The 26,177-nt window shown below is 39.9% G+C and overlaps 1 protein-coding gene across 4 annotated transcripts in view; it reads left to right on the top strand.

Moving 5' to 3' along the window:
* The window catches only part of LOC136018300 (contactin-4), a 336,419-nt gene that overhangs the window by 22,050 nt on the left and 288,192 nt on the right, over positions 1-26,177 (top strand). For 2 of the 4 annotated variants that reach the window (XM_065687396.1, XM_065687393.1), the window contains exon 2: positions 17,010-17,054. The exons of 1 other annotated variant lie outside the window; for it this stretch is intronic. The gene's annotated coding sequence lies outside the window, so the exon portion shown is untranslated. Of the gene's footprint in view, positions 1-4,506; positions 4,557-17,009; positions 17,055-26,177 lie in introns of those variants that run through there. One more of the 4 variants, XM_065687394.1, reaches the window with a different exon arrangement.

Genomic DNA, 26,177 nt, shown 5'->3' with positions numbered 1-26,177 from the left:
AGTCCATCCAATGCCAATGTAGTAAAGGTATCCCAAATGAATACGAAGGTTGTAGCTAGTATGTTCCCCTGTTATAGACATCATATTCCCATGCACTGCTGATCTGATAGCAGCCAGACTATATGTCAAGCATTTTAATGATCATGCCAGTACAGCATCTCTTGGAGGATTACTACGCAGTCTGCCTGTCATGGTAGCAAATTCCTTTCTGCTGTCTAATACAGGATGCTGTTAGGGGTGACTGCAGTGTGAAATAGCTGTGTGTTGGTAAAATACCACATTAGATTTGGAAACACTTGAAGCACTGGCTGTCCTTGCTCTGCAAGGACCTTTGCTTAATCTGAACAATAATAAGGTCAGCTGGGTGCAGTGTGATTTTTCTATCAATTAGTTAAGCCATACTTCTAACAAGCCATATATAATCATGCATGTTTAACCTGCAGGTTACATGGCCTGGTAGCTGTGTGACCTACAGATCATAGAGCTGATACTTTCCTATTTGTAAGCAAAAAAATTAATAGAGATTTCCTGTTGAATTGTTCTGTCTTAGGTGTTCAGGTTCCTACCTAGTTATGAACCAAACCGGAGTAAAGCACTTGTAATCTGGACCACCGTGCTTTGGTCTTCTACCTGACCCTTCTAGGAACTGACACCAGAAGCACACTATGCTTGAGAGCCTTTTCTTCCCCTATAAAGCAAAAACAAGCCCTGCATGACGTGACATGCTGCTTGCAATGGGTTTCTTCGCAACTTTCTCCATTTTTGGGCTCATGAACATGCAAGATCTCACTGAGTGCTGACAGTATGTTGCTGCAGATATCTGTAGAGAGAAAGACATGCAAGCCCCCTTCTTCCTCCCCTCTGCCGTTTTGCGTACTTCGGCATTTGGCTGTAGTACAGTTTTTATCTGTGGCCCCAAGATACACCAGGCTTTTGGCATGGAAGGTCGTGGTGCAAAACCTGTGGCATGGAAAAGTTGTTCATGTGATAGAAAGTATTTTCAAAGCTGTTGGAGCATTTAGTCTGGATTTATACATTACTAAAAGAAGAGTTATATGGTTATGGTTTGAAAAGAACAACTTTTCTCATAAGAAAATGGCATGTTATACTTGCCTGCTATAATTCTGCATCTTCATGGCTATGAGGAAGGAAAAAATAATCAGAAAATTATTGTTCTATTTGAAACTGACAATCTCTGAACATCCTAAAAATCCTAAAGACCTTCTTTATGGATGCAGTCAGTGCTGCTTAAGCAAGAGATTCCTTCAGATTGTCCAGTGTTACACATTTCCTGTTGGATCTATTCATGTTTCTAATCTGTGAAGCTTACACATGCCATTGTGGCATGCAAAAACCTCATTCAGAGAGAACTGAGATCTCAGTTTCTAATAATCCTTCTGGTACCATTTTTACCTTAATTGAGGAAATAATAAAAATTCAGCCATTTAGGTTACCAAACCATCCCCTTTTTGCAATGTGCAGTTGTAGTTTTAATAAGTACGTGTCTTAACAACTCTGGGAGGAATTCATTATTTCTGTTGGCACAGCATGGTGTACTTTCCCCTTCCATTCGAAATATGTTCCTCACTGCTTGCAGAATGAAGCTTGAAAAGTTTAATTGTAAAACAAAAAAAAGAAAGGGTCATAAACCAGACGGGAAAAGAATCTCAACTCTTGCAAATTTAAGTTGGAAGGTGCAGTTGGCCATGATGTTGTTGTGGTTTAAACCCAACCGCAAAGCTTGTTCACTCACTCCCCCCCTGAGTGCTTATACCATAAAGAGGTTACTGTTCTCTTCCTATGCTGTATTTCTTAATTCAACATTAAGTGTTAAATTATCTGTTGGAGTTTTGACTTTTAGGTCAGGTGCATTTAAGCAAAACTGTTCCATCAACCAAACTGCATCTCAGAATCTTGGAAATTGTTACAACAGGGCTAAGATCAAGACTTGATTCAAGATTACCGACCATGTGCAGGCTGGTGCACCCAGCCTACTAATTGCTTCAAGTAATCCCAAATCGGCAAAATCCAGACACAGAATGAGTAATAAAACCTATGCTCAATGCAGGCACTAATATAAAAAGAAATAAACATCATTACAAGGTCAGTGTAGCTAAATTGGGATCCTCATTGTATTATAAGAAAGTAATGAGAAACACCTTCAGCCTCAAACAGAAGTCAATAGAAAATCAGCTAACAGCTACTGCAGACATTCTTTTTCTAGCATGAACCAAGGACAAAGGGCAGCTGCTCTGGAGTAACACAGATACGCATAGTGGCAAACACAACCTTTCAGGAAAGGACAACCACGTTCCAGTAAGCAGCAGAACCAACCACTGCTATTATGAATGGAAGGTAGATTTGCTTTCTGCCTGTTGGTGAAATAATGAGAAAAATCCCAGGATTTTGGAGGCGTAAAATTGCAGACAATTTATGTTTATAGCTGTAGATGGCCATACAAGTGAATCTAAATGGAGTGCCGGATGGAGCTAAGAGGAGAGGGAATCAGAAATGCAAGTGAAAGATAAGGTGGTAGAAATTTCTCTCTCCAAAGCTAATCAGAACTAAGTATCCCATTGCCAACAGCAATGCTTTAGATAACAGCGATGGAAATTATGTAGGATAATTATGTCAGAAATAACAGCAAAGGGGGGTGTGTGCTGACTCAGAAAATTGTCACCTACTTCCTCCCTTTGTCATCCCAGAGTGGGGTACCCACTGCCAAGTGTACTGCGTAATGTTACCCTGTTGGGAAGGGGAAGATCAGTGATTAACTGTGTGTAATACCTAACATAGTATTCAAAATGTAATCGCTCTAATTTGCAATTGTAAATCTCCTGTTATCAATTAATTTACATTGTACAAGTAACCATCTGATTATCTTTGTGTGTTGCTGTATTTACACTGCAATTTAATTGTAAGTAATTAGCATGTAATTGCATATAGTTATTTCTACCTTGCAAAGAAAGCGATGTATTTATATGTAGTTAAAATAATTGCAGTTGAGAGCAAATTTTCTGACTTTTCTCCCTTTTCAATGTGTGGAACAGTTTCTATGGCCAAAATTACTGTTGTCAAGACAAAGTTGGGTCTCCTTTGGATGTGCTAGGTTAGCTTTCTGCAAGCTTAGGTATGCAGAATTGCATTTTGCTTTTAGCCTGTATTCATTTGTTGGTTTAAAATATTTTCCCTGTCTCCTAATACTAACCTGCCTCTCCTCCTTAAAAAGACTTTGTAATAGGAGAGAGTTCTGGTGTCTTGAGTATAAATCCCAGTGCAGCCAGCGAGGAAGTGGTGAGACAGTGACCTCTGTTCTTGGCATGGATGAATACTTTCCATGTAGCAGCTCTAACAAAAAATATTAGCTTATTACAGTAATACCTACTGAGGATATACTTTATGAATGCCATCAAGGGCAATGGTTGCTTTCATGTCCAGCACTAGTAATGGTAATTTTATTCCTCTTGCTGGTATCCTCCCTTCTTCAGTTCTCCATTGCCCCACTTAGAGTCACTCTGGTGCCACACTTTACAGTCACAGCCTGTTTCTTGCTGTCTCATCCTACAGCACTTATCCTTTCCAGAGAAATATAGTGTTTTCTGAGCATTACCGTAACAGATGATCTCCGAGACCCAGTTAGGGGCTTATGTCCCCCCCTGACACATAGCAGAAAGCATACCTTGGGTTTATAACAGCTCTGGGAAAAAATCTTTGCATCGTTACGTGCCCTGCAAGCTGTCTGCTGGGAGGGGTGGTGATGGAAGAGTGAGATGCCCCTTGTTGCTGCCAGCTCAAGGTCAGTTTATTAGCATTTGTTTTTCTCTAATCTAAATATCTGAGAAAATATTTTAGATAGACAAAACAGCTTTGAATGGCCCAAAAGATGGTATTGTCTTATGGGATAGCCTGTGTCTGCTCTTGGGCAGGATCTGCTGGGTGCCTTGGTAGCTAAGGGGTTTTAATTTGCATTGCTGGCTAGACCCCTGAGTTTAGTAAAGAATTTTATGTCTGCTCAAGGGAGTGTATCTTTTCACTTCTCATTGCTGCACTCAACAAAATACCTCCCACCTATGCCATTGTCAGATTCACGTTGTCCAGAAATGTTGTGGTGAAGCAATCATCTCATTGCAGGGACTGATGGAGAAACTCTGAGAGATGCCTCTCCTACTCTGTGTGAGTGGATGGTAGGTGACATCAAAGCCACGGTTCAACTCAGTCTTCTTCCTCATTTAGCATTTCCCCACATTTTCACACAGGTCCTGGGGAAATAACATGTGTTAATGGTAACACACCGTGTACCTATTTGGCAGGGCTGCCAGCCAGTTCATGCGTGCTGAACAGGTTTGCCCATGCCCCTGCCTTCTCCTGCCCAGCTGCGCCCAGCTGGGAGGGTAAAAGCACACCTGAAGGTGGGTGGAAGGAGATGGAGCTCTGCAGGAGCTTATTAGAGAATGTGGCTAGTGGTGAGCATCAGGCTTTGCCTGCAGAGATAGTGGACTGTGTGCTAGCTCTGCACAGAGAAGCGAAAGGGCAGGGGCTCCCCAGGGTCTGTCCGGGTGAGTTGGCGGAGGTTTGGGGGGGTCCTGCTGCAGGGGGTCCTGTTGTCCTGCTCAGGGAAGACTTGTGCTGTCAAAAGGCTTTAGGAATTGAAGAAGATGGTGGAATAAGACTTTTGTTTGAAGGAAGTGTATATCTTTCTAAGGATTATGTGCAGGATTGGGTAAATTGCTTTAATTCAGTGTTTGTTTGTGCCTCTGTTGAGCTATTTCTCAGAACTTTATTTTTTTTTTTATCGTGATGTCTCCTACACACCTCCCTTGGTAAAACTGATGTTATTATGTAGATAATACTTTGGTTTCATGAAGATGAGAGCATGTACCTGGAGTTAATGACTGACTTGCTGCTTTGTGTCCTGCGCACAAGCCATCTTCATTTATATATAAGAAACATAAGTTCTGATGCGTGTGCTGGAGGGCTGATGTGAAGAGAAGAATTAGCAAGCAGAAAGCACTGAGAGGTCTCCAGGTGTGCTGGTAGTGGTAGTAACAGTCAGTTATGTTAGTTGGAGAAGCCTTGCACCTAACAAGACTCCTGTGAAACATTTTGGTATGCTTTTGACCTCTGCAAGGTAGTCTCTTAATATCTACTGTCTTTCTCATGGATGTAAATAAGGATTAATTTGTATTCAGAAACATTCTAGGAGCTGGGCTCTCACTGAATTATTGGGGTCCACTTTATCAGTGTACCTGATATTTGTTTGCCTGATCGGGTTGCAAGCTGTAAACAGCATATAGTGGTCAGCTGTGGTTTAAAGCTGGTCAAAATCTTAGAAGCTATTTTATTTAACTCCTCAAACTATAGAAAAGTACTATGACATAATTATTTCTCATTGTTGAGCTGTAATAGCAGTATGTGAAGAGGATTTACTCTATGCGACATAGCTTTATGGTGTTTTTCGCTGAAGCTTTTACATTGGTGATTTCTGCATTGTGGTGTTTCTGGCTCTCCTTTCCATTGTATTTACTCATTCCTTCCTTCAATTAGGTATATTTCCCTGCATTTTTGTAAGCATATGAAACGAATACCAAAAAGAAATAGGAACAGCTTGTCTAGTAAAAAGCTGCTAGATAACTTTCTTTCCCCCCATCTCTTAAATAACAACTTCTTTTAGTACTTGGCCAGTTTCCTTGTGATTTGATCACTCGCTCAGAGCTCTGGGGATGAACAGACGGAAGTCTTTGCCCCAAAGAAACCCTTGACACTCCTCACTCCTACTTTTGAGATAGTCCAGTAGTAATCATAAGCTGCTTAGTCTTCAAGGATTAAGTAATACCCTTAATGTTGTACAGATATGATAAAGTTCATGTTATCAGTGTTCATATGCATTGCTATTTACACGTTTGCATGGCTTCTGTAGGAGGGAGTTGGTTTTGCTCATCAAAACATACATAAAATATCTTGCAAAGCTAGGCGAAACTTAGGCAGCTCTGTGGTGTATAATTTCAAGCAGCATATATGTGGCTTAGTCCCTGAGCACCCTTACCCCATGGAAATACTAGTTAAGGCATAGGTTTCAGTGTATTAGTGAGTTTATGACCTGTATAAAAATGTCAAGTCAAACAGCTCCCTACTAAATTATTCAGTGTATTGGTAGAATAATGACTTGGGAGGTGGAGATATTGGACTTAACTCTTTCAAGAAGAGTGGGGAGGGGAAACAAATCAGCTGGACTTGATTCCAGCTGAATCATAGCAAGATCCCTAATGTTACATGCCATGATGGAGCAGTACATTAAAGTAGAATTAAAAGTAAGCAATGAGCTTGATCTTGACACTGATGTGAATTTTAAGTACAGTTTTAGTAGAACTGGCTAGAAAACAAGAAACCTAGAAAAATGGGCTTGCTTGATGAATACTTTTAAGGAGAAAAACCTATAAACCCCTTATTTTTTTTCAGGAAAAATCAATATACTTGATGAAATCAAAAGTATTTTATAAAAAGTCCATACTCCTTAAAACATTTGTAGGACAAAAAAATAAAATTGGACTGTCTTGATTTAATTTCCCTTGAAAGCTTGTGAGCCAACATTGTTACAGTAATAACAGAGACTTCAGCTAGAAGTCTGGTTTATGTAGGTGTAGCAAAACTGGTTTGTTACTTGTTTCTTTACCTCTAAGCTGCACTTGACCTGAGGTTTTAGCGAAATACATTATATAAAAGATAATGGCAATGCATGTGTAAAGGAGCAAAACTTCAGTTTCTGAAAGTTTCAAGTGTGTTTTTGTCTTGATAGAGCTAAGTTTCTCAGCATGTTTCATGTTGGATATATAAAAAGATATAGGCAGTATATTTATACCTTCTTGTGAGATGTACAAAATACATTTATATCGCCTTACAGATTCCATATGATTTTTATGAAGAAGCATATTTGCTTAAATGTATACGTAGATAACTATGCTTTCTGTGCATACCTTGACATTAACATTTTCTATTAAATGCCATGAACATCTTTTGTTTTCAGATTTTTCCATTTTATGGGAAAGTTGGTACTCGCCTTTTGGCTTTCAAAACATATTTTCACATCATCAGTTGTGGCCTGGCAGCCACAACAAACCTACTTTACGAATAATAAATGTTTGGTGGAACAATGTAATTAACCAACTGGCTATTTTGCTGTAGAGGGTGCAGTTAAGGAAGTGGATCTGCTGGGGGTGGGGGGTGGGGGAAAGCCAATCTTGCCCCAAACTATACAGGCTTCCTAAGCTTATGCTGCCAGGAGCCAGGCTGGCTGGGGGGGGGGGCATCCAGGAGCCTGGGATATTGTTGCTGCTGGTGGGTGCAGACCCCCCATGCTGCCTTCTGCACCACTGTTGTGGTACGTCTATTAATGCAATGCTGTGCCATAGTGCAAGCTGGAAAAAAGGTGCCATCCTTTCAGAGGTTTCAGCTGCGTAATGATGAAAGAGAAAATAAGTGTGCAGGTTTAGAAAATAATCACCAAAAGTTTCTGATTTTTTGTTTCTTTTGAGCTCTCTGCATGCATCTCGGTGTCTTGGCCAACTGTGAATGTTGGCACTGGCTGTTAACACCAGCCGTACTGCAGTGTTATTTTCACTCATCTCTAACGGGTCAAAGCTTCCTCCTATTTCTTAGGAAGAAAGAAGTTACAAATTTGTACTTTCTTTTTTCCCCTTCTCCACTAAGACATAAGTATTTTTGAAGTTCAGTTTTGAAGTTAGAACCAAACAACTTCTTTTTTCTTCTTTTTTTTTTTTTTTTTCTCCAAATTTCCCTTTTTTCAGGTCCTGGTTGGTTTGCCCTTATTGACAGCACTGTAATGTAACTCTCCTGCAGCCAGCTCAGATCCCCCGAATATCAGGGAGGTCAAAATGCGATCTAGTGATGCTTTACTGCACCCAGGATCAGGTTTGCTCTTTCTAGGTGTCCTGCCCATGCAGCTGAAAATATGGTGTGGTTGGGTGAGTCTTTTTATCCTGCTTCACAGGATTTGTGTTGCCAAGTTCCAGTTTTGACCTTCACAAACGGGATTTTGTCTTCTCTTGTGGGGTTATTTGTGATCCTTGAGCAGGTCTGTGGCTTCCAGCCCTACTCCTTTCCTTTGATCTCCTTCCTCTACCCTGTGGGCTGTATCAGCTTAAGAAACTATCACCCCATCAAAATGAAGCTGCTGGGAGTATTAGCCTTTGAAAAGTATGCCACTGTTAATGTGCTCTCTCTACTGAAGTATGGCCTTAGCTCTTGCTTGAGTTTTAGTGTTGATTGCCAAAGGATCAGGGCAGCAGTACCTGTTACTAAGAACAGTAAAGAACTAAGCTGTAAGAATTAAGACTCTGGGATTTATATTCACTGTTGTTTAAAATTGTACTGTTACCAAAATGATCAAAGAACTTTTCAGCTGTCTTTCCAGCTGTACTACCTTTTAGTACCCATGGAAGATACTGTTGTGCTTGTCTGATGATGTTACACTGGCTGTGTAAACAAACCTGGCCTGCTTGTTATGATAATACAAATTATCTGCATGTAAAAAAATAGCCTGAAGGCATGACTGTGCTTCTGTAGGTTAAAAATGACACAACCTAGTGCCGATATACTAATTTTTATAGCTAAATCCACTAATAATTTTAGATTACCCAGGGTGTAGGTGTACGGACCAAGACTGTATATTTGGTGGTTTTCTCTATCCTGTATGTCTTCTAATGTAGTCAGACTAATTGCATGATTAAGATAAACAGGACTCAATAACAGAGAGGACATCATGGCAAAAGTGATGAATCTTAAACAGGGAAATTACTGAACTGATCACAGAAGCAGAATACAATGATGGGAAGGAGAGTAATTCATCCATATAAAAAGGTATTTGGGCAAATCCTATGCTTATTATTTTTCGTTTTCTTTTTCTCTAATTTTCCCTGAAAATAATGCCACTTATTCATGATGCTGCTGCAATAATTGAACTACAGGAAGGAGAGAAGGGAAAAAGCTACCCATATAAATTACTACTTGAGACCTGTTCTGTTTTGACAGATGTCAAGGCTGGGTAGCTTAGCTTGTGCTGCTGTTGGTATGAAAAGAGCTTGGTATCACTAGGATGCAGACTAATAGCTTTCTGCGTTTCTGAATGCAGAGAGATTACATTGCAACAGATTTTTTTTTTTTTTTTTTCCCTAGTCATAACCTGGTGACTCTGAGAGAATAAATTGATAAAATATTCCCTAGTTCCTTCTCAGGGTGTTGCTGCAAGAGTGGGAAGTTAAAGGGAAAGAAACAGAGGTAGCCTGCTTGCTGATGGTGTTAGTATCTCTATTTTTGTTTAGGAAAGCCAGTTACAAAGTTAGTTGGAATCTGAAGGAAACAATTTGCTAGTGTACATTAAGCTCCACTGATTTTACAGTTCATATTTAGAGTGTGTGCTGGTTGTAGGTGATATATGTCTTGCCTAATTTTATGCCTTTTTTTTTTTTTTCTTTAAAGTATGTAGCTTGTGTATCAAATATGTGGCTCCAAACTAAATAAATGGATCTTCTGGACTTCTGTCTCTGTGTGTTGCTTTCAGTTGTCATGGATGGGGGACAGTCTTGTCACTGGCACTTCATGGCAGATAGTCCTTCAGTTTATTTTGGATATGAAGTTTTTTCTCTGTTACTTCTACCAGCCTTTCTGGTTTTGTTCCTGCTCATAGGTTTTCAGGTTGTATTCACCTTTATTTGCTGTCTGCTGCTACTAAATACATTTTGGATGTATCAGTTAGCTTCGTCTATAAATCGATAATTTAGAAGGAACTTACAGAAAACTAAAGATTGCATTTTGTTATAGGTTCTTCATTATTCTTGGGTATTTTATAAATCCTTTGCATAAAACCTCTTACTGAGAGATAATTTAATAACAGAGGTTTCTGATTAGTGATGGAATTCCCCTGAACAAGAAATTTCTGGGAAAGTGAGATTTATTGTACCCCAGATGCTAATACCATTCTTCTGCACGTGGGAAGTTTTTGTGAGGTTTTTGCTGTTGCTGTGTGTACTAGCAATTGTGTTATACTTACTTGCTTTCCTTGCTGTGCACTGCTTACAGCAGACTGAATAAAGTTAAAAAGAAAAAATTTTTATAGTTCCCTGCTGAAAAATCAAGATTGCAGACTATTGGCAGTTCGCGTACCCGTTTCCTATTCTCAAAATACTGTATATAAGGACCTTTTTAAGCTAGCTGCTAAGGTCAGGGTGGCTTTTGTGGGTATTGCTTTTACAGTTGCCTGTTGGCATCAGGACTTGCTAAATTGATTGTCTTAAAGACTGATTATACAACAGTTCTCTTCAGTTACAATTCAGCATTTTTAAACACCAGAGGCTTTTCTCAAGGCAGGAGAAGTAGAGGCTTTTCCTTGGGCATCCACTGCCTCTCCCCTGAGTGGGATGTCAGAGAGCAGTGGGTTAAAAAATTTTCCAAAATGCTCCTTGTTATATTGAGGCACCCTTAATCTGAGCAGGCTCACCCTGGCTTGGTGCTTCCTGCACCAAGCGCCCCATTTGTGTTCCTGGTGCAGCCTGCGAAGACGATGGGGGCTTTGTGTCCAATGTTGCAGGCTTGATTGTTTGTAATTTTTTTTTTGATGGTGTCACTGTAATGTCTTTTGTTCACCTAACCTTCATCTGTGTTGGCTGGGTAGATATAAAGTTAACTATCTTATCCACACTGTTGCTTTTTTGTATAAAAGAATGCAGGTAGGCGCTGGAAGGTGTCTATCTTTGGTTGATATGGACATGTTTAACTTCAAAACCCTCTTCAGACTTCATGCAACTGCACTGTGTGACCTGGTTATGTAAGTTAGCAATTTTTAAAAGAAACCAACTCAAAAAGCAGAAGACCTTGGGGTTTTTTTTGGAGAAGATGGTGTTGAGGGAGTATGTGGGCGATCTGAAATGTCTTCTGGTTTGCAAGGACAAGGAACAAATTAAAAAGGAGAAAAACAACTTAATGGTGATGGAGCTGCAGCTCTAGCAAGGATAGACTGTGGGCGTACATCCATTTTAGCTTGTTGCAGATTATTCCTCAATGCAGAAGGTCATAAAAATCTCACTGCTGAGTATTGGAAGATTGCTGAAAGTTTAAAACGTTTTATTAGCAGTAAATATTTAAGGGTTTTGTTTACAGCAATCAGGGGACTTTATGAATACATACCTTTAGCTTGCAAATAAGCACTAAATTGTCACCTCAAAGTCTGAATGGTAAAAGGTGCAAAATTAACCAACAAGATTGCTCATTATTACAAGCTGGGTAGACATTACCTGATTTATTTTTTTTTATCACTGACCTTTCTTGTTTGATATCATGTAATCAGTTACAAGTGATTAGAGAGATTTCTGAGCGCTTATAATTTTTGCTTCTGGCACTCCAATCCCAGTAAGGAAAGATTTAATATTACAGAGTGATAGGAACAAGAAATGAAGGGGAACTAATGGTCCCCTCCCTTCCGTGGTAGGTATAGCCTGTTAATGTCTGCTTGCTTTTTCATGCAAAGAATCACTCGGATGTGACATTGAACGATATCCTTTGCGCCATGTCCTTCAGCCGAAGCAGGCTTTGGGCCAACTAGAAACTTGAAAAGAAAGTGCAGAAATACAGAAGTATTGGAAGATCCCATCTCTTTTTATAAAGCTGCAGTGGACTCTGAAAAGAGTCACCAGCAAGCAGAACAGCTCATGGGTTGGCAGTGGTTTGGAGAGCTCAGGAAACCTCTGTTCCCTGTGGAGGAGGAGTTAAATTCGGGTCTTCTACAGTATTAGAACTACTACACAGGCCCTTGATGTCTCATTAAAAATTAAGAGGGTTATAACCTGCATCTTACAGTGATGGTGAATAAAATATGATTGTTTTCTTAGTGGAGCTGGTGCAACCCATGCCCTCCTATTGCTTGGAAAATGAGCTGTAGTGGACTACAAAGATGTGATTATATCTTGCTAATGAAAAAAACACATCCAAAAAGTCTGACTGTATCTGAAGTGAATTTTCTCTTTGTGTCATCAAAGCCTGACATGTTCAGTTAAAATAACCTTTAAAAAGTGCTTGGGTTGATGTGCTGTATGCAAACGAGCAAAGGATCTCGTAATCAGCAGTTCAGAGAGACTGGAATATCACTCACAGACAATGCAAAACAACTTAATGCATTTCATTACTTTGCATTTAAAGTGGAAAGGTGATGAACACATCAGTCTCTCCAAGTGCAGTCTCTTGCAGCTGTTCTGGGCTTTTTACTGACATACGGACTTGTCACCTATATCTTTATGGGAAAATAGCTTTGAAAGAACATGTTTCAAACAGGTGCCTCTTCTCTGTGTACAGTCAGTAAGCAGTTGTTCTTAGCCTATTCCGGTGGAGTAGGGAAGCACATTTTAAGTAATAGAAGACAATTTTAAGGGTTATGTAGCTTACAGGTTCAATTTATGAGCCAGCTGGTGAATCACTTTGAGATTTCTTTGTCAATCTTGCTAAAGAATTCTGGTGTCTAAAAGATTCATTATCAATATGCAGCCACGCAGGTCAATGTTCTTTTCATTTGTGAAGCAAATTACATCAAACATGGCATTGTAAAGCCTAAAAATCCAAAGAAAGTGTGTAACGCTCATCCCCACTTGATGAGACCAAGGTATTTTGCTACCTCAGTGTAATGCTTTGGAATATTTAATTTTCACTTCCTTTTTTTTTACAATAAACCACATGGGATCTCTATTTTGACACCGTTTTACTTTGAAGTTAAACTTATCAAACCCTGGGAGAGTTATAATGGTGATTAGGGTTTTTGAGTCTTTCCTCCATGAGATAGATTACACTTGCAAAATGCTTTTGGCTGACTCACTAAACAATGTTTAAATGCACAGGAAATGCTTCTGTGACAAATGTGTACTGGATTTATATTTCAGCTTCAGAAAACTGTGTTCTTTCCGTTTAGCTCCCATAATCAATCTATTTTGTTAATAACAATGTTTCAATTCATGAACAGGAGGCAAGCCAAGGATTCAAATGCTACTGAGGAAGGGCTGTACCATGCGTGTCTCAGCTGCAGCTGGTAGATGGTGCTGAAAGTGTGGGTTCCTGTTGTTCAAGATGGGCGCTTCTGGAAGGAAATGACATGGCTGAAGCCTGATACCATCTGTGTTGGACTGCTGTTGATATATGTAGTAAACCTGGGTGGTACTACAGGGTTAGTGTCCTCCGGCTTTGTTTTTGAGAAGGTAGCAGAGCCTGGTCTAGGGCAAGGGTGGGTACGCATGGACTTCGCTCTGAGAAATGCCCGCAAGGAGCAGGAATATAGACAGTAATAGGAGCAGTTGTAGGGAGGGCTGCAAGAGGGCTGGTAGTACTGCTGGAAATGAAAATGAGCAAGAGCAGATTTAGATGCACTTGATTATCTAATAACCTGTTTTAATAAGCTCATTGGCTCACAGGCTTGTAATTCCCTCATTTCTTTAGCCTGCTGTTAAGAATATTGCATTTATAGAAAGTGAAAGATTTAAAGGATATCAAATTTGTACTAGAAAACAGAAGCAGGGAAAACTCAGTATATAGGGGGTTTCAGATAAAGACAAAACCGGTAGTTTGAGGGCTTCAGGAGTGCCTAATTTGGGACTGGAGTGAAGCAGAGATGCGTAGTCTCATAGTTTCATTGTTTAAGTTAAAAGTGGTGAATTTGGAAGGTAGGACAAGGCTAGTCTATTGGTTGGCAGGCAATATGAAACAGTGCTGGACTAGGTTAGTTTGATAAACTTAAGACTGGAATAAAGCTAGAGACAGTAAAAAGATGAAAAAATATCAGCAAATGGCTTTTACATGTTTGAAGTGACCAAGGGAGAGTTTTGGTTTGGGAGTTCAGAGCCTGATGTTCCTGCCATCAACCAGGCTTGGTTTCCTCCCATAGAGGAATACCATCACCTGCACTTTGCAGTCGTATCTCACGTAAGTAGTCTGAGGAAAGATGTGTTAGGAATGTCAGTATTTGCATATTATGCTAATAAACTTCCAGGTGGGAGACGCACCTCTGCTTTCTGTGGGATAGCTTCTTTCAGCTCAGTCTGCATTTGTGTGTCAGTATAAACTTAGAGTGTAATGTACGGATTTCTGCTGGCAGCAGATGAGAGATCAGCACTCCAAGCTCTCATCAGTGCTCCCTGTTGCTATCCCCCAAAGAGCTGCCTCCACCTGAAAAGCAGATTTGTGTGTTTGTGCAATTATACAGTATTTCTGTGGAATGAAGTGTTGTGCCTCTATTTTTATTTTCTATCCTTGAATGATATTTTTTTTTTCCCTTGAAGTATCTGCTGTTTCTTTACATGAAATGAAGATTGCACAAAACTGAATTTCTTTTTTAGCTTTCTTGGAAGTTATAGCTTTGAGAACAACTGGAGTGCTGACTGGGGAGCCACATTAAAAGAGTGTCGTTGCCTTTTCCTTTGGAGACAACTTCACATCTGTGTTCTGAAGTTTTTTCAAAGCCTTCTGTTGACAAGGGAAGCAGAAAATACTGAACCTGCTAAATTCAGTTTTTAGTGTGCTGTCTTCCATAGTGTCACACAGTGGAGAGCACTGACTGTTTCCCTCAGTACCTCTTTCCAGTCTGTTCTTCACTTGGGATGAAGATACGTGTTTGATGGGAAGCTATGGCCAAACCCTCCAGGCTATGGGAGGTATTTAGCAAAACTGCTTGGGCATTGCTGGATGTTTAGGGATAATGTTATTCAAATGCATTAGGTTTTCAAGTCTGGAAGTCCAGGTTCAGTGCTGCTTGTGAGGCTAACGTACAATTAATTTAATCACCATCTCAAGCACGTGACTGTTGGATGACATACTATGCTGAAGTGGAGACCTCATAGCAGCCTTCCAGTATCTGAAGGGGGCTTATAAGGATGCTGGGGAGGGACTCCTCATTAGGGACTGTAGTGACAGGACAAGGGGTAACGGGTTAAAACTTAAACAGGGGAAGTTTAGATTGGATGTAAGGAGGAAGTTCTTTACTATGAGGGTGGTGAGGCACTGGAATGGGTTGCCCAAGGAAGTTGTGAATGTTCCATCCCTGGTGGTGTTCAAGGCCAGGTTGGACAGAGCCTTGGGTGGCATGGTTTAGTGTGAGGTGTCCCTGCCCATGGCGGGGGGGGGGGGGGGGGGGAGGTTGGAACTACCCGATCTTAAGGTCCTTTCCAACCCTAACTATTCTATGATTCTATGAAAGTAAAACATTCTGAATTTGCCTGTTCCCTGGTTTAAGTCAAGATCTCTCTGCCAGTGCAAAGTGTTTTAAGGAATTGTCCACACAAGTGTTTGTTAGAAGCTGAAATTTCTGAAGGATTTGAGTAGGTACATGCTGCTGGCTTGATCTGCTAAGTAGAAGTCCTACTGTAGAGGTTGTTTTTAACCAGTTGCCTGTTCCTTCTACCTCAGAATTATTCAGGATCCAAAGCACGTGATGGGCATATGGGAGATGCCCTGTTTGAGTGAATATGTAACCAATGTGAGCAGCTCCAGCAGAAGAAAGCAGTAATAGGCTTAGTTGTAAGTGCCTTTGCTGGGATTGTGGGGGAAGAGTTAAAAAAAATAGAAAAGAGACTTCATCCAGAATCTCCCACATGAGTGTCAAAAAACCCACCCTAGCTCAGTTCTGCACACAAGCATGACAGGGATTTGAAAAACACAACAAGCCCAAAACAAATGCAGTTCCAAAGGTTGTGTGACAGGCGTTTTGTAAGAAAACTCTCTTCTGCTTTGGCGCTCTGCCCTGTGTGCCCACATAAGTTCAGGGATACTTTTGAGAAGTATAGACAAGATCAGAATTTTCCAAGTGAAAAACTGGAGTTTTTCTTTGTTTTCAGCTGCAAGAGATGGATCTGTAGGTGTCTAAAAAATATATAGCAGTGTTGGTGTTAGAGTGTTTCTTAACTTGTGCAAGTTGTTCTCCTAAACTTTCTATGACTGAAGTGGTAAGTTGAACAGTTACAGTAAATAGAGTAATATTTTGATTGGTATGAAACCTTTTATTTCTTCTTGATGTCTAATTAGCGTAGCTCTGAATGTCAAATATTTATCCAGTGTTGTGTTCACTTCTGTGGGACTCCATCTGGCTCTGCCTTCCTTGGAGCTTCTTCTTCTACAAAGGAGCTTGCCCGTACTCAGAGATGGTGCTGGATCGCAGTTGTTTCCCATCAGACCTCTTGAACTGGGAGGGAGCTCTGCCCTCCAGCAAATCTGTGTGGAAGTATTGCTGTGCAAACTCACAGATGAACCAGCCTGTGACTCCTTTTGCTTAGTGAATGTAACTCTGAAGTGCAAGCTGAGAAATGTCATACCAACTCCTTACTAAGAGCTGTTGATTGCTCGTGAGTGGTACATATTTGTTAAATGAAGCCGTAATATGCCTGTAGACGACCAGCAATGTATTTCCTTGGCACAAAATCTCCCATAACAAAAATGATAACAGCATGTGGTATAGAAGCCACTTGTGTTCTTGGGGACTTCAGTAGCAACTGCATTACAGACTTGAATAGAAGCATGGGGCAGTCCTCTGGTTGACTTCTTCATCTTGAGGTATAATACAACCTACAACCCTTCAGTTAGGCAGTTATGACTAATGCTTATCCTTAGGCCAGAATTTCAGGCTCTTCTTGTGCCTCTCCTATCTGGGATACGATGATAGTGTAGAAAAACTTGCATTTCTTAGTCTGCTTGCTGCATTATGGTGCTCACCCAATTCTAGTTTCATAAATGAATCTTCTGCATCTAATGTATTTTTTGTGTATATCCCATAGCCTGAGTGGAGTGGGGGAAACTGAATCAAGCAGTGTAAAATCTGTGGAGTGTCTGATCAATTCACTGGTTTTTGCATTGTGGTAATTTAGTTTGCTGTCTTCAAAGACAGCCTCTTTCTCTGCAAAATAATGTGGATAAGAAAGAACTTCTGACTGAAAATATCAGTATAACTGGTTTTCCATATGGATTTCTGCTTTCAGGTATTGGAAATTTGACTGAAGCCTGTGTATCATGCATTGGAGAAGGTAACAATTCTTTAATACTAATTTTGATTTATAACACCATTGCATTAAATGTCAAAATCTTTGCATTGTTTGTTCCTTACATGAAGGAATCTGCTCCTTAGTTTCTCAGTACACTGACAGTGGGTTTTGTTTGCCTTTTCTAAAAGAATACGTCAGAATTCTGCACTTAAGTTCTCATGGTGAATATACCGCGTTTGTGCAGTTTTACACTGGAAGGTTTATAGAAAACATAGAACAGCTTGCCCTCAGAAAATGTACCATTGTTTAAAAGAATGTATATAACTTAAAGAATGAACGTTTTATAAAAGGGTATTGATGTTGTTATCAATAGTGAGGCATTTTTCTGGTTAGGCTCTTATCTTTCCTGTCAAGAGGTTTTCAGAATTTATGTTTAATCATTGAATAATTGACTCCACAGTTGAATTAACCAAACAAAACTGTGGCACTTCTGAAACTCAAACTTTCTTAACAGCATCTTAGCTTGAATGTCCAAAGGAATCAATGTTGTTGTTTGAGAGGTGGGTTTTGACTGATGTAACCTGAAATTCTTATCCATTGTTTTTGTGCTTTTTTTTGTTGTTGGGTGGTTTGCTTTTCTTGATGTGTTTCTTTGTTGGGTTGTTTTTTCACTGTGTTGCTTTTGCCCTACCTCAAAACAGCCCTACAAGCTTGGCTTCCATATAGCCAGGCTCCATGGATAAAATTGCTGGCAAAGAACAACATGCTTTTAAGTTGCGAATTATGTTATCTCCAAAGGAGAAGAAAACCTTTTCAGAGCTTACAGTGTGATATTTAAAAAAAGTATAGTCTTCCTTCTTAGTTTTAGACGTTGTTGCCCTCTCTGTTCAGGGGGATTACTGATGCTTTCTGATCAAAATTTTGAATTTCTTGATTCTTCTTTTCCTTGGAGTAATTCAGAAGTTTCTCCTTAGTCCTGGGTGGTGTTTACAATGAAAACAGAATTACTGCTGTAGATCAAACAAACTATTCTCATTCAGCTTAGCCCTTCCTGAAGTTTGCAAAGCTACCTTTGTGTGAGGTTTTTCAAAGACAGTATGATAAATTTTGTGATATATCACTTTGTAGTGGTCTGAAAGGAAAAGCTTATTTCTTAATATGAAAGATAACTTTGAATAATGGACTCTTCATCCCTTTGGACAGTGTTCCTAAATTAGCCTCAAAGCCCTTTCTGAGATGAAATCTCATTTTCAGGTTCCCCATAGTAAAAAGGAGATACTGATACCCATTTCATTTGGAAAGTGTTTTCAGTCTGCTGATGAAAAATACTTCTGAAGGGTTAGGCAACCTTGATTAATTGAACCTGAATAAGAAGTGCAGGATCAAATCTCAGGATATTATTTTTATGCTGCAGGCTTGTGTTCTGCATTCCAAACCCTAAAACACCAGTTTGATAGCAAGCGTGAGCGATTTGGGAGTAGACAGCTATATGCATACTCATAATGGCTTGCAAATGCTGATACCACTATAGGCAGAAGAATGGAAATTGCTTTCTGTTTACGAAACAGCATAACTATTTGGTAAACACTTCTCATTAGCAAGAATGTGATCAGAATTTGTGTTCAGTGCCTCAATTCTGTGATATAACCCGTGTGGCACTTGTATTAAAGTGGTATTTAAAAAAAAAACCTAAGTGTGGATAAGTATTTAGTGAATATGACTGCTTAAAAGTTCAGTGATGCGATATGTAACGTTTAGGCCTGATAACAGCACCAGAAGGCAGAATCCTGTTCTTGTGGTGTATGAGAAGGGGGGCGTAGGGAGGGTTATGGGAAGCACACTTTAGGGAAGTGAGGGGTCATACATGTTATACTTAAAAGAAGTTCACTTATGGATCCTGCAAATTCTGGGTTTATACACATTTCTGCATTATGGGAGGGAAGGATTTGCTAGGCGCATTACTAAGCAGCATGTGGTCCTTCCTAAGCCATAAGCAAGGCATAGAGGAAGCAGAGTTTGGGGCTTCTGGTCTGATGAAGAGAAACTAGCTGTTGTTTATCTAAGTGACTCAGTAACTACAGATTTAAAAAGAAACATTTGTGCATTGCAATGGTATAATTATAAAATTCTACTTTATTACCTGTCAAGCTAATTAAAACAGCTATAGGCTAACAGTCATCTTAGCTTGTAGCACCTGTGTGTTGTATTCAACAGCCAGGCTTACAGTGTAATTTTAAGTATAAATATTACCAGCAGAGAGAGTGTGCAGTTGCAAAGAAGAAACATCCTTGCCTGTGTAGGAATACAGAGTGTGCTAGGTAGTAGCTTTAGAAAAGGAAGTTATAATGAATATGTTTTCTGCCTTACAGTCTGAATAGGAGTTAATTGCAGCATGGTTTGAAGCTGGTAGGGCCTTTCTTGCTCCACTAGCATCCAGTACCAAAGCGGTAGCTTCCCGTTTGCTTGGTGTATGAATGTTTGTGTCTTTAGGTGTTGGCTACTTGAATCTGGAGAACTGCCACTCATTCCAAGTAGAAATGTGCTCAGTTGGAAGTGTGTGGGTCAGTGTGTAAGAGGATTACTTGGATATGGGCTTACTGCAAGTAAATTTTAGATCACTTCTTAAAAGACAGGAGTTATCTCTGATCTCCTCGTATCCGCCTGCTTCTCAAAATCCGTACAGAAGAACTGTCCTCCTTCCCAGGCTGTTTATTGCTAGCTATGTCTACCACCATGTCCTCTTACTTTTTCTCTAATTCTCCTCTGAAGATCTGCTATGTCCTTTTCTCCTTTATTATCTCCTGGTTTCCTCCCATCCTGGTTCCTTTCTCCCCCTCCTCACCTTCTGTGCCTCTTTTCTAGCCCTCTCCTTGGATACTTCCTTCTCCTATGTTAGTTGGGTTTCTCATGCCACCAGTGCTCCCCTCTGCATGGAAACCCCAAACAATTAAAGCTGAATCAATTGTTCTATAGTAATTTGAAAAACTGAATGAGCAAAATTGCCATTTTATGGTGGATTCCTTTAAAAAAAGCATGAGCTGATTCTGCTGTCCTTGAAGGTGCACCTCAGAGATAGCTTGCTAATTTTACAGCAGAATGAAATGACAATCTTGATACATATAACTTGGATTATAATTAATTGTTGCAGGGGAAGCATTTTGCTTGAGATTTTTTCCTTATGTAATAGTAATATTTATGATGGAGTACTCAGGGCTTGACTCTTCATCATAAGAACATGATGAATACAAAAGCACCCATCAGGTACTTGAACAAAACTTTACAATGAAGCTACATTAAATGCCCTGGGCACCTGCCTGGATCTCTTCCTTGCAAGCAGGTTTTGGAAGATGAGCTGTTACCTGATATGCATCATTCCACTGGCAGCTTTCTCTTGCAAATGTGCAAAACTTTCAGGCTGTATTGTCTTTCAAAATGTGTTATCTGTGTTCCTTGAGTGGGTACATGGGGCTGAAAATAGGAGCAGTGTATGTCTGGAAAGGCAGCAATGCGGTTACTCACTAAATCCGATGCAAAAAATATTTCTACACAAAGCAAATCTGCCCTTCTGCACTTGTTTCGTATTGTAAAGAGATTATCGTGGCCTTACAAGAAGGTTAAGATGTCATGAAGTTTAATATACTCTGAAAATAGTCTTGTTAAAGGCACTGTTGCTTGTGATTGATGATGGAGGTTATGACAGTAGTTCTAAATCTTGAGTTTGGGTGTGTGCAAATTGCTGTTTTCCAGCCTTTTCAAGTTTGCTAACTTTATCTTATAGTGCAGCACATATTTAAGGATTGCATATTGCATTAGCCTTTGATTAAGGGGAAAGTAACTTTGATGATAAAATGCCACTAAAAGTGGTTCTATAGACTAGCTTGGAATAATTTATTAGTCATTTTTCATGACTGAGAGCATATTTTGGCCATGAGGGTCACCCTTTGAGGATTAATTTTCTGAGATAAACAGCTAATGGCTGTTGGATGATTATGGTCAAAAGCAATTATTATGGTATACTGTTCATTACTACAATAAAGTGTCACTAAACTTAGTAAGTTTTGAGACATTGCTTAAATAGTAAGGTCAAGATGCATCAGCCTTGATTCAAAGGCATTATTGAGTGTTAGAATTGCTGACACTTCACCGCCTGCTCTGGCAGTTTCTTTTGCCTGTTTTGCCTTTTTTCTTTTTCCTATTAACTGAACTTTCTGCGCCCTTTAGGTGAAGGTGCCAGCTGGCAGTTTTATTGGAGTCTCCTGTAAATAGCAGAGTAAACATGTCTTTTCCTGATATTGTGAAGAGCATTTCGCAGCTGCCTATGTTTATAGGTGGGTGTTACTGGCTGCTTCTTGCCCTCTGGGCTTGAGATTTCCTTTCTTCTGTCTCCTGGGTTTTTAATTTCTGCAGCACTGAGGTCAGGTGAGCTTAAAGGTGTAGAGGAACAGTATATTGTGAGAACTCCCGAGCTGCTAAACAATGGAGCCTTCTCAGGTATGTAAAAGTGGCAGAGCCTGAAAGCAAAAGGAGTATGTCTGAGATAAACTAGTTCTATTTAATAAAAAAGGGAGAACATTAAACAACAAAGATATAGGTAGCTGCTGTCAGAAGCACTGCTTAAAAGGAATGTGAAACTGTCTATGGAGGGATTAGTGTACTGAGAAATAAACTGCTGAATCACTGGAAACAAGCAAGCAATACAGAGTCTAGAGGCTCTGCAAAAAATAAAATGGCTCCTGTAATTCAATTAAATTCACAGTAGGATTTGCCATTTGAAATGGTACATCTGCCATCGTGCATCTCCTGGTGCTGGTGCCTCAAGGGGTACTTGAGTGTAGAGCTCCTGGAAGAATGCTGGAGTGACAGTTCTGGAATGACACAATTCTCCATTTACTCATAGACATGAATTTTCCAACACACCTATTGAGTCTGGACTGCTGCTTGGTCTTCATGCATTTGACACTTTTTAGTAGATTGTTAATCTGAACTGAGAGTTGTAGTTTGTCCTACAAACTGGAAGCAGAACACCATAAGCCTCTTGCAGATAAATAATCGATTGTTAACAAGATAATGTTGAGGATACTTAAATTGAAACCTTATGTAGCATTTTACAAGTATTGTTGATATAGACTGGACTTCTAAAAAGCAACATTTTACCCCTTTCAGAATTTCTTTTTAGGAAGCAATTTAAGCTAGAACAGTTGCTCACTTTGCTAGAACGCAGGCGTTTAAAAGACTCCCTTCAGTACCTGTGCCAGTTTGAGTTACTTGAAAAAGCATATCATCCTTCTTGAAATTGAGGAACTATAAATTCATTCTGTAATCTTACCGTGAAAAGTAAATTTCAGACTCTCCCTGTCACTATATTCAATGCTTCATAGTTAACCAAGGCAAAAGGTGTTGATAACCTACAAAGCCCTTTTCAGAGAGAGAATTTCTTCTGCTCAAGCATATTGATCAGAATCCAGCATCAAAATGAACACGCGTTTCCTCAGGTGTGGAAGTGTCCTGGTTTTGGCAGTATTAATTTTCTTCCTAGTAGCTGGTATAGCTTGGATTTAGTGTGAGAATAACATTGATAACACACTGATGTTTTCAGTAGTTGCTAAGCAGTGCTGATATTAAGTCAAGGACTTCTCAGCTTCTTATGCACTGCCAACAAGGAGGCTGGAGGGCATAAGAAGCTGGGTGGGGGCACAGCTGAGGAAGCTGACCCCAGTTGACCCAAGGCATATTCCATACCATAGGGTGTCATGCTCATCATATAAACTGGAGGGAAAGCTGGCTGGGGCTGCTGCTTGGGGCCAGGCTGGGCATCGGTCAACAAGTAGCGAACAATTGCGTTGTGTATCCCTTGTTTTGTATATTCCAATTCTATTATTATTCCTTCTCTGTCCCATTAAACTGTCTTTATCTTAACCCTCAAGTTTGAGTCTTCCAATTCTCTCACACATCCTTCTGGGGGGAGTGAACTGGCAGTTGTGTGGTGCTTGGTTGCTGGCTGGAGTTAAGCCATGACAGTAAGACACACAAGTCTCAAACCATGGAAATGCCCTGTGTGATGTGGCAAAGTTAAAAGCAGAGTCCTTGTGATGTTTGTAATTACAAATATCGAAAGTTATTCTCTCGGGCTTTAATATAAGAGAGAGAGCAGTTGGAGGCAGCCAGCCTGAAGGTATGTGGCACAAAAGAACAAAAGTTGTTACCTGAGAAGGTAAACCACAGCTTTAGCAAGGTGGCTGTAGTGAGCCTTCCCTCCCAAAGTGTAGCACAATGACAGCACATGTGGCAAAAATTAAATAGGTTTACAGAAAGGAAATCTGATTGAAATCAGGGATGCTCAGCTTGAGAACCATGTGTCTGGGAGCTTATAACTCAAAGCTTGGGCAGTGAGGTCATGCCTGGCTGCTTTTAACTGCTTGGGCTATGGACCTTTAGGATTTGGGAGCTGCAAATCAAATATTTTTAATATTTAATAATTAAAACTAATGCTTTTGACATGTGGGGGGCTGAGTGACAAGGGACTTGTGTCATGAGTGACATCTTTGGTACAAGTTGGAAAATACCTGAAACACCCGTAGAAGGAGCTCTGTCCTCAAATGAAAGAGAAAAAATCAGGTTTGAAATGAGTATCAATTTTAGTCAGATTGAATTGCACCAGTTTCACTTGTTTTTCAGTTAAGTAGAAAGGCAAGCATTCCGACAGATAAAACACAAGGTACAGCAATGGTTTTGACCGTTACTAAAATGCCTTCTTTGCTATCAAATCTTGTGCTAAGCATTTGAAATACCTGGAATATGCCCTTAGCGATTTTTCAATAGCATCAATTAACATTTAGGAAATTAATTTCAGTCTACTGGAATATTAAACATTTACTTTAGAAATGTAAATGAGGTGTACCAGCTTGGCATCTCGTGTGCCCCTTAACTCAAATATTCATAAGGCAAAAAAAAGCTGAAGTCGGCAGACATGAGGTGTGTTTTGGTCCTGAAATTATGAAATATGAGATTATTAATGCCAGTTTTGATACTGCACCAGTGTGCTAGAGTTCTTTGCTCAGATTCATGGTGCAAATTATGAAGTTTATTTTGAATTTGGGTTTTTTTGTTTCTTTTACTTAGGATCACAGTTGCAGTTAGTACTTACTGAGAAGGAAAATAAGATCTTTTTGCTTCATTCATTGAACCTGATCTTTGTACTTCCCTATGCCATTTTAGGAAGAACATCTTTGTCCCCTTACTTGGCAACAAGTATTTTGTTTAAATTTCTCATAATCTTTCTCTTTTTAAATGATAAAACTTCCTGTATAACTTATTGAAAGTTTTGCTTTCTTAGAGTAGTTGAGTTTATAAAGGATCTGTAGAGAAGCTGTAGTGCAACTGCCCTGCTCAGTCTTCCAATAAAGTGTTATTTCAGTACTTATTGAGTGGCAGCTGTCCTCAATAGACCATGTGGCATAAAGAAGGAATCAGAATATGACTAATTTCTTGTCTTCGGTATGTAACTCCTTCTGGTCTTTTTTCATTACTTGGTTCCCTTTGCCACTTTTAAATGCTTTAGGAATTACTGCTTTAGTCTCCCAGCCACATAAAACAACTTTCCATCAGTTCTTTCCTGTAGTACTCTTACTATTAGGTCTATATGTTCCTTTGTACTTCTGACTGATTACCAGTTATGAGCATGCCACAATGTATGTTAGTTGCTGGTTACTGTAATGTACTTATTTCAATAGGTTAACTGCTCAATATTAGTCTTTCCTGAATATGGAGCTGTACAGCTAGTAAACTGTATTTCACACACTACTAAAGTTAATGGGAATTTGGATCAGCTTTGTGGTGCCCTACTTCAAAGTAATTCAAGTATCTCTTATTTCCTTGTTTCACTCTTAATCTTTGTTCCTCTCATTCCACAAGAATTATCACAGTTCTACTGTTATCACCTGCTTTGATACATGAGATGTTATCTTCAGCACAGTCGTTGAAGTCTTCTCTTCTTCCACAGGAAGTAGAAGGAAAAAACTGTTTTCATGCTGAACATTTTCTTTGTTTTTTGTTTAGGTTTTTCCACAGTCTGTCATCCTAGAATTAAAACACCCCTTCAGAGGCTGATGATTACAGCTACCTCTCTTTTCCCCCTGCAAAATGTCACTATTTCATCTTCTTAACTTTTTCTTAGTGACTTCTTTCAAAAGGTACGCAGTACTGTAGCTGCAGTAGGCTGGGTGTTAGGTTATGCCACTTGAATATCGGCTTTAGCCTTCACCGCTGACAATCTCATAGTAGCAATTCTTTTTGATATTGCTACAAGAATGCATTGTTAGTAATTTACACATAAAGATTTAAACTCTCTGATCTTTAGCATTCAAGCATCCTAAATGGCTTGCATGCTTTTAGAACAGATATGAGCTAGTTCTGACCCAGCATAACCTTGCTCTGAGATCAGTAAATGTGTTCCTTGTTCCCACCAACACATATGAATACCCATCCTAGTTTTCTCTATTATTGTTTTTGGCTTATCATTGACTTCTGTTGTACTTCATTGTATACCATTTTATAGTCAGCTACAAGACAAGGGGGAATGGCTTTAAACTGACATAGGGGAGATTTAGATTAGGTATTAGGAAGAAGTTCTTCCCTGTGAGGATGCTGAGGCACTGGCACAGGTTGCCTGGAGAAGCTGTGGCTGCCCCATCCCTGGAAGTGTTCAAGGTCAGGTTGGACGGGGTTCTGAGCAACCTGGTCCAATGGAAGGTGTCCCTGCTAATGGCAGGGGATTGGAACTGGGTGAGCTTTAAGGTTCCATCCAACCAAAACCATTCTGTGATACAATTGCTGCTTAATCTGCACACATGTTGGGAATGGATGTACTTAAATGCAGGCCCTGAAGTCTCAGCTGCACATACAGAGAGGATCCTGGACTACATGTGCAATGCTGTGTACTAAAGCTGACGGGTTTTTGCCAATGGCACATGTAGTACCAATGGGTGTTGTCTTATTAAAATTAATCTGCTGGTTTTCACAATTATTGTGGTTTAAACCCAGTCAGCCATATATCACGCAGTCTCTCTCTCACCCCCCACCACCCCCCACCCCACCACCCCACCCCACCACCCCACCCCCCCCTTCTTACCCTCCCTCTGCTCCCGGAGGGATGGGGAGGAGAATCAA

This window comes from Lathamus discolor, chromosome 7 (assembly GCF_037157495.1).
Source record: "Lathamus discolor isolate bLatDis1 chromosome 7, bLatDis1.hap1, whole genome shotgun sequence".
NCBI classification, from domain to species: domain Eukaryota; kingdom Metazoa; phylum Chordata; class Aves; order Psittaciformes; family Psittacidae; genus Lathamus; species Lathamus discolor.
Note: the sequence above shows the minus strand (reverse complement) of the source record. Positions and strands in the feature narration are given on the sequence as shown.